Source organism: Coenobita brevimanus, chromosome 117 (assembly GCF_032717465.1).
Source record: "Coenobita brevimanus isolate Jiangsu-jjx chromosome 117, ASM3271746v2, whole genome shotgun sequence".
NCBI classification, from domain to species: Eukaryota; Metazoa; Arthropoda; class Malacostraca; order Decapoda; family Coenobitidae; genus Coenobita; species Coenobita brevimanus.
This window is the reverse complement of record NC_137070.1, coordinates 8,316,760-8,324,891: the sequence shown is the minus strand read 5'-3', so window position 1 is coordinate 8,324,891 and position 8,132 is coordinate 8,316,760. Positions and strand designations below refer to the sequence as shown.

At 45.0% G+C, this 8,132-nt stretch overlaps 1 non-coding gene across 1 annotated transcript; it reads right to left on the bottom strand.

Moving 5' to 3' along the window:
* Positions 1-2,014: 2,014 nt before the first annotated feature.
* On the bottom strand, positions 2,015-2,133 carry LOC145389495 (5S ribosomal RNA). The gene has a single exon (XR_013895472.1). It is a non-coding gene; the product is annotated as a 5S ribosomal RNA (ribosomal RNA).
* Positions 2,134-8,132: the final 5,999 nt, after the last annotated feature.

Below are 8,132 nucleotides of genomic sequence, written 5' to 3'. Positions count from 1 at the left end.
TTGGGATAATAATGATGATGATGATGACGGTGATGGAACTTATGTAGTAACTCTTTAACAGGGTTGTGATGATTGCTGTGCTTGACGCTGTTGCTCCTGGCGATGATGATGATGATGATGACGATGATGATGATGATGATGATGACGACTACGACAACGATGATGATGGTGATGACGATGATGATGGTGACGGCGACGATCTTCATGTCTATGGCTGAGTCACCTCTTGTTTTTCGTTTCTCTTCAAATGTAGTTGGTGACTGTGTGTAGGAGAGAGAGAGAGAGAGAGAGAGAGAATGTGTGTGTGTGTGTGTGTGTGTGTGTGTGTCCGCGCATGCTTGTGTGTATTTGCGTGCGTGCGTGCGTGTGTACAGCATTTCCCTCACACTCGAACTATTTATATCATAAGAGTGCAAATGAGGTCAGGGATATTGCTCTTCTTGGCCATACAAATACTAAACATTTACACTATATTCTGAAAAAAACATACTGGATTCCTAAGGTCACTCAATGGGTTTCAAAAATCATTGTTCACTGTCTCTTTATTTATCGCAAGGAAAGGGATGGATGTGTGTCCGAAATAGTAGCTCAGTTTTGGTCTTTCTCTGGACCGTGAATGATTTAAATGGAATAATTATCCTTATTTATATTGGTTTAGTTGTGAGGATGCAACACACGTTTTGTTTACGTTTTATCAGGGCACATCAAAGAGCGGCCATGTCCATCTGCTTCTCACTAATGATTTTTGAACGAGGTTCTACATTCCTCTAGATTTTAGGGACAGTGAAGCCGCACAGCACCACAACACGCCATACCATACCATACCATACCACACCACACCACAAAACCCCACACCACAAAACCCCACACCACAAAACCCCACACCACAAAACCCCACACCACACCACCCCACACCACACCACCCCAAACTTTACCACACCACATCACCCCAAACGTTACCACACCACACCAAGGGGATTAACCAAAGGGTCCTGAAGCTCCCGCATCTAGTAATTCTGAGCTTGTTTCCAGGTAACTCCACACACACACACCTCAGGTCACGTCTTTCACAGAAGAGATAACAGAAGGAGAGCGAGCGTAACTGAATGGCAAGCCAGAGATGGAGTGAGAAGAAGAGGTGCACAGAGAACAAGATGGAGAGATCATATGATGCAGATCTACCGAGCAAGGACGGAACTGGCTAACAATCATTGGATCAGAGTGGAGAAAGGTGAGAGGGTCCTTATCATGCAGTGGTGTGTCACAGGCTGATGGTGATGATATTGATGGTGATAATGATGTTGATGCTGATGGTGGTGATGCTTTAACATCTCAACGTATGAGGTTACAGAATGCACAGTGAGGCTGCATAGTCAGGAAATGGAAGAATATGAGTGCATTTAAGTATTTATGTAATGTGATGAATAAGGATGGAAGATTAGAGGATGAAGTGACTGGAATGATGCGTCAGGGAAGGAGGGTTGCTTGTTCTCTAAAAAGCAGTAATTAGGAAGAGGGAACTGAGGATGAAAGTGTTAAAAAAAAAGGGCACTGCATGCTGTGATTCCCACTTTAAAGTATGGAAGTGAAGCTTGGATCTTGTTGAAAGGACGCAAGTCAAGAGTGAGAGCGGTGGAAATGAGCTACTTGAGAGGAGCATGTGGAGTTTCATAGAGAGACAGACAGACAAATGGGCAGATGAAGGAGCGTTGTGATGCTGATGTGGATGAGACTGAAAGCGTTAAGAGGAACACTTCGAGATGGTTTGGCCATGTGGAGAGGATGGCCAATAAGAAAATGACTAGAAGAGTGCACATGAGTTAGCTGGAAGGATAGAGGGGGAGGGGGAGACCGACGATGAGATGGAGGGAAAGAGTACAAACATATGACTGGGATTCATTCATTCATCCATTGCCAGACGCCATGTATCCCAAACGGGGTGGCCAAGGGCTTAGAGTTAATTGTTTTACAGGGAGGGGCACTAATCCTCCACCAACCCCACTTGACGTAGGGATGCCAACAGCATCTGGTGTTCCCAGGCGGTCACCCATCCAAGTACTAACCAGACCCAACGTTGCTTAACTTCGCTGATCGAACGGGAAGCGGTGTACTCAACGTGGTATGGCCGTGGTATTAATTTGAGTAATATTGGGAGTGAATACAGCAGAAGAAATTTTTTTTCCTCTCGCTGTGAGCTAGTTCCACCACAGGAAGTGGTGCTTGGGACGGAAATGAAAATGATTAGGGGATGCATGAAAGAGGTTAAATGGTGTGGGTTTTGCATTCTTTTCCGAAAGAGCATTCAAACTTTGCTTTGTCTCCCAGTAGGCACAGCAGTCAACACTCAGCATTTTTCTCAGTCTAATCTGATGAAGGATATTTGTAATGGAACATATGTTCGCACACATTCTTTGCTTTCCAAACAGCTAAATATTTTACTAATTATTTTAAATCATGATGATATGGAAATAGTCAATCCCTTAGGGACTCGTGTAGAAAAGATGACTGGGATACTTGAGCTAAATGGTAGAGGACAGTACATCATGAAGGCGATTTGCTTGTGGTCACCCCTTACGGGATTAAGGCGTCTGGCTATACTGTAGATAAACAGATATAGATAGAAAGGTAGGTGATGATGATAATACGATGATGATGATGATGAGGAGGAGAATGGTAATGGTAACGAGAATGACGGTGTAAATAATGATGATGATGATGGTGGTAATGAGGACGACAACTACGATGATGATGATTATGATGATGATAATGATGATGATGATATTGATGATGATTTTTGTCGGCAGGTGGAAGGACGAAACAGCAGGAACTCTACCATCGGTCCAAGCATCCACGATTCCACATCCACCCATCCATCCATCCATCCATCCATCTCGCTTGATGTTAAAAGCTAAGTCTATTTAACTTAAGTAGTACCAATTGCTTCTTCATAAGCTTTCCAGCTGTCTGAACAGATCTGCAGTAGCTTTAAAATCTTCTAGAATAACTCGGTTCTGGTGCTCAGTTTGGTACTTTTATTTTCCTTTTATCAGAACTGGCACGGCAAATTTTGAGAAAAGTCCCTCAAGTAACTCCTGTTATTTTTTTACTAGGTTTCTAATGCTGTCCATAGATCCGTTGTTGCTTTAATAGTTTCCTAGACAACACAGTCTTGGCGCATTTCTCTGCCACCCTATTATACCATGTCATATAATGTTCTCGCTTGCTTGCTCTCTACACTTGCTCGGTTGAACAATAAATCACTGAAGAAAAGGTTGTATAAAGCCCCCTAAGCCGCCACAGTATTATAACCCTCGGTATGCAGTTCGTTCCCTGTGGCCTTGTAACTCTGTGTACCCGAAGCGCTTACAAAATAACTTGAAATAATTTTCCTTTCGTAACTATATTCGTTTCACTTTAACTTGGCCTGAGTTGTTGTTGTTGTTCTTGTTACATCTTAGGCTCCTCTGGATGTGAACCCAGTGTTATATTGAAGGACTGTCTGTGTTGTGGTGGTGTGGTGCAGGAAATGAGTGGGTGTGCTGTGCTGTGGGGGTGCCACTTTGCAGTATGAGCACAGGGGATTTTATGTGTGTTATATTTTGTGTTAGTATTGTAGCAGGGAAGGTTGGTGTACTCGTGTCTCTGGGTTCGGCAGTGTCTGAAGGGTGTATGTCTGGTGGTGGCACATGAAGGATGCTGTTTGGCAGAAAGTTTTGGCTGGCCGGGGTGTCTGTGTGTTTATGTATGTGTTTGGTATAGAAAGTTTTGGCTGGCTGGGGTGTCTGTGTGTTTATGTATGTGTTTGGTATAGAAAGTTTTGGCTGGCCGGGGTGTGTGTGTGTTTATGTATGTGTTTGGTATAGAAAGTTTTGGCTGGCTGGGGTGTGTGTGTGTTTATGTATGTGTTTGGTATAGAAAGTTTTGGCTGGCCGGGGTGTCTGTGTGTTTATGTATGTGTTTGGTATAGAAAGTTTTGGCTGGCTGGGGTGTTTGTGTGTTTATGTATGTGTCTGGGAAGTGTAGAGTCGGGTGGAGGAGGGGATATGTTGCAAAGATAATCTGTGTAGTGTTGGGCGGTTGTTCGATTTTGTTTCTTTGTGGAGAGGATGATGCAACATAAGGTTACAAAGGTGGGACGGATCTTGAGCTGAAGTGATGAACTGTGTGCCTCTCATATTCACTTGGTCTCTGACTGAAATTAGTTATGTTTCTTGGTGTAGGCTGTCAGTACTTGTGGTCTTAGTGTCTTCTGCTATCAAGGTATTGTTTTCTGTTCTTTAAAGCTCCTTCGTGTTTGTGTTGGATATGATTACGGCTCAGCTTGTGCGGCAGTAATTCACGGTTGTTTTAATGTATTACTTATAAGTGGAGGATGGAGTTGGGATGTATATGAGAGAGGGTGTGTGTGAATTAGGGGGAGTGATGCATAATGACAGGGGACAGGGTGGCATAGAGGCGACTTGTTTGTGGCCACCTCTTACGGGATTAAGTCGTCTGGCTATAGATAGATGGTTAGACAGATAGCTTATAGTTTCCATACAGTTTGCCGAGTAGTAGCGATAGTTATCACTAGAGTATGATGTTAGCCACGAATGAGTGCTGTGGAAAGAATGTAGGGCGGTAGTATTGTCTACTTCTGCTACTGATCTGCCTGACATTCTGGTATGCTTTAAATAAAACTCTTGCCAAGTTAAAGTGAAAGGCGTGTATGTTTGTGTAGGAGGAACAAGAGACAAGGAGGTATTCTGTGGCCTGTTTTCTTTGTGCTTCCTACAAGACACAGTAATAGTTATGACGGGGCATTGGTGGCAAGTTTGTGAGTCAGCACACACTTACGGCCTCTCATTATACAAGGTGGTCCATATATTACGCCACCCAGTTCTTGTGTGTTGCGGGCACGGCTCAGTGAACATTACCAGTGTCTACCCTGCATCATTATCTACTTCCCACAACCCTCTTCAGACTTACCTTTATAATATAGGCTTTAATTTAGGTCCATTGATTGCATGGTGGAGAATTCCCATAACCTTTTTTATGCTTAGCTGTATATCATTGTATTGTATAATCTTTTATGTCCACTGATCACACGGCTGAGTAGTAATTTGGTGAAGCGATCAGAATGTCTTAGCTCATCACAAAAGCCGTCCCCACAACACACAAGACTGCAGAGCGCAATATACTTATCACCTATATTAAGTCAAAGCCACAGTTAAAAAGGTAATGAAACAAGACAGAAAATTTAAGTTTTCATTATTAATACTTCAGTACAAAATACATTAACAGAGACAGCAATATAAAATATGCATTCAAAAGTAGCATTTGTCCACAGAACATCCTGGACTTGCAAGGCAGATCACACCATCACCACCAGGCTTCTCTCGGCAGGTCAGGGCAGATCACCAGCAGCAGCAGCAAGTACTCTCACGGCTGGGGAAGACACGACACCCTGCCGCCGCCGCCGCCACCACCACCACCACCACCACCACCACCACCACCACACCACCAGGCATCTCAGAGTAGGGGAAGACACCACACCACCGTCAGGCTTCTCACGGCAGGGCAGACCAAACTTCAGCAGCGTATGACCAGTGTGGCAAGGAAGCAGCAACAAGGCAGCAGACTCCAGCACGACCTGTGGACCAGATGTGTATTAGTTCAAATCAGAGTTAGTTTTAGTTATTTAATCTTCTATCTATCTCTATCTATTGCCAAACGCCTCAATCCCGTTTGGGGTGGCCACAAACAAATCGCCTCCAAGTCGCCCTGTCCCCCGCCATTTCACTGCCCTGCTCCCAACTCACACCCCCCTCTCTCATATACCTCTCCACCACATCCCTCCATCTCATCCTCGGCCTCCCCCTCCCTCTTCCCCCCTCCACCTCACTCACATACATTCTCTTCGTCAGTCTTTCACCCTCCATCCTCTCCACATGGCCAAACCACCTCAGTGTGTTCTCCTAACGCTTCCTATCACATCCACATCCACACCACAACGCTCCTTTATATCCTCATTCGTCAGCCTGTCTCTCCATGTGACTCCACAGGCTCCTCTTAAATAACTCATTTCCACTGCTCTCACTCTTGACTTGTGTCCTTCCAACAACGTCCAAGCTTCACTTGCATACGTTAGAGTTGGTATCACAGTACTGTCATGTAGTAACTTTTTCACTTCGATGCTCACTTCCCTGTTTCTTATCACTGCTTTCAAAGAACCAGCAACCTTTCTTCCCTGCTGTACCCTTTCAAGCACTTCACCCTCCAAACCTCCATCCTTACTCATCACACTACCCAAGTACTTAAACGTACTCACATTTTCCAATTCCTCACCATCCAACCTCGCTGTACATTCACTGGCTTCACCTCTCTCAAAGACCATCACTTTACTCTTCCCTACATTCACCTTTAGATTCCGTTTCTTACACACTCCCCCAAACTCATCCACCAATCCTTGCAGCTCTCCTTCGTCTTCACTCAACAGCACAGTATCATTTGCAAACAACAGTACAGGAAGTTTCCAAACACTATCCTCTCTCACCAGGGCCACTCCAACATCCACTACCCTACCTTGTACCTCTTTTATTACCCCATCCATGTACAGATTGAACAACCATGGAGACATGACACATCCCTGTTTCAACCCAACCTTCAAAGCGTGGACTCATTAGACTGCTCAGATTCTGTTGGGAATGGCACACAGTTAGGGAATTATATCACCAATATTTTATCCAAATTTCCCATACAGGGTGTTGCATGAAATGTTTGACAAACTTCAGAAAGTTGTTCTTGGGGCAATTTTTGAATTGCTGCATCAACCTGTGTGTGTGTGTGTGTGTGTGTGTGTGTGTGTGTGTGTGTGTGTGTGTGTGTGTGTGTGTGTGTGATTTCATCTTTTCGAGTGCTTTTATTCTCGTTGTCGTCCGGCGGCATATGACCCTGGTTGTTGTATCGCCAGATTTTATTGTATATACTTATTCAGTTCAATTTACCCTACCCTACTCTTCTCAACCCTACACTAGCCTACCTCAGCCTACCCTACCCTACCCTGCCATTGCCGACCCAACTCTACCCTACTTTAACCTACCCTCCCCTGTACAGCCCTTTCACCACTACATTACTTTTCCTGTTTTCTTCTCTCTACCTTCGGATGATTTTCTTCACCTCTACAGTAGAGAGAAATTTCGAACTGGAAGGGTTAAATACTGCCATCATCAACCCCATCTCTATCAGGGGATCTCCTAAGCTGAATAAAATCATGCGGTCAGCTAGGACAATGTAAATAAGTTGTTCTCGGCTTGAAAGATTAAATGATTCTGTCCCGTCATCCTAAGAGGGTTTTCTGAAGCTGTAGGATATCGTCAGAAGCTAGCAAAGAGTAAAAGTGACATCCGCAAACCGAGAGCTCTGCGTCCAGCGCTCCGCGGTTCAAGTCCCAGAGGTGGACAGATGTTTTGACGTGTAGACGTTACCAGGGCGTAGCTTGGTGGCCTACCCTTTAATATTCTGGACTAATGGTGGTCTAGCCTCGTGCCCCTGCGCTCCACCTCATAAAAAAAAAAAAAAAAAGGAAAGCCAAGGGTCATGAATGAACTAAAGGACTGAACTAAGCGGAGAAGAACAAAAATCGTAGAGAAGATCGCCCCAAATTTGATGAGACAGTGTAGTATAACTGAGTGAAATAGGCGTTGGATATGACGGAACTAAACGGCAGTTATACCCACCACTCTTCTGTACCCTACACTACCCTGATTCAGCCTACCCTACCCTACCCAGCCCTACACTACCCTATCCAGCCCAACCCACCACCACCCAGCCCTATCCTACCCTGCCATAACCTATCCTACCCTCCCAAACGCAACTCATCCCATCCCTACCCCATACTGCCAAAACCAATCCAACCTTACCCCACCCTGTCAAGACCGACACAATCCTACCCCACCCTGCCAAAACCAACCCAGTCCTACTCCACCCTGCCAAACCCAACCAATCCTTTTCCACCCTGCCAAAACCGACCCAATCCTACCCCACCCTGCCAAAACCGACCCGATCTTACCCTACCCTGCCATATCCGATCCAATCCTACCCCATCCTGCCAAGACCGACCCATCCCTACCCCACCCTGCCAAAATCGACCC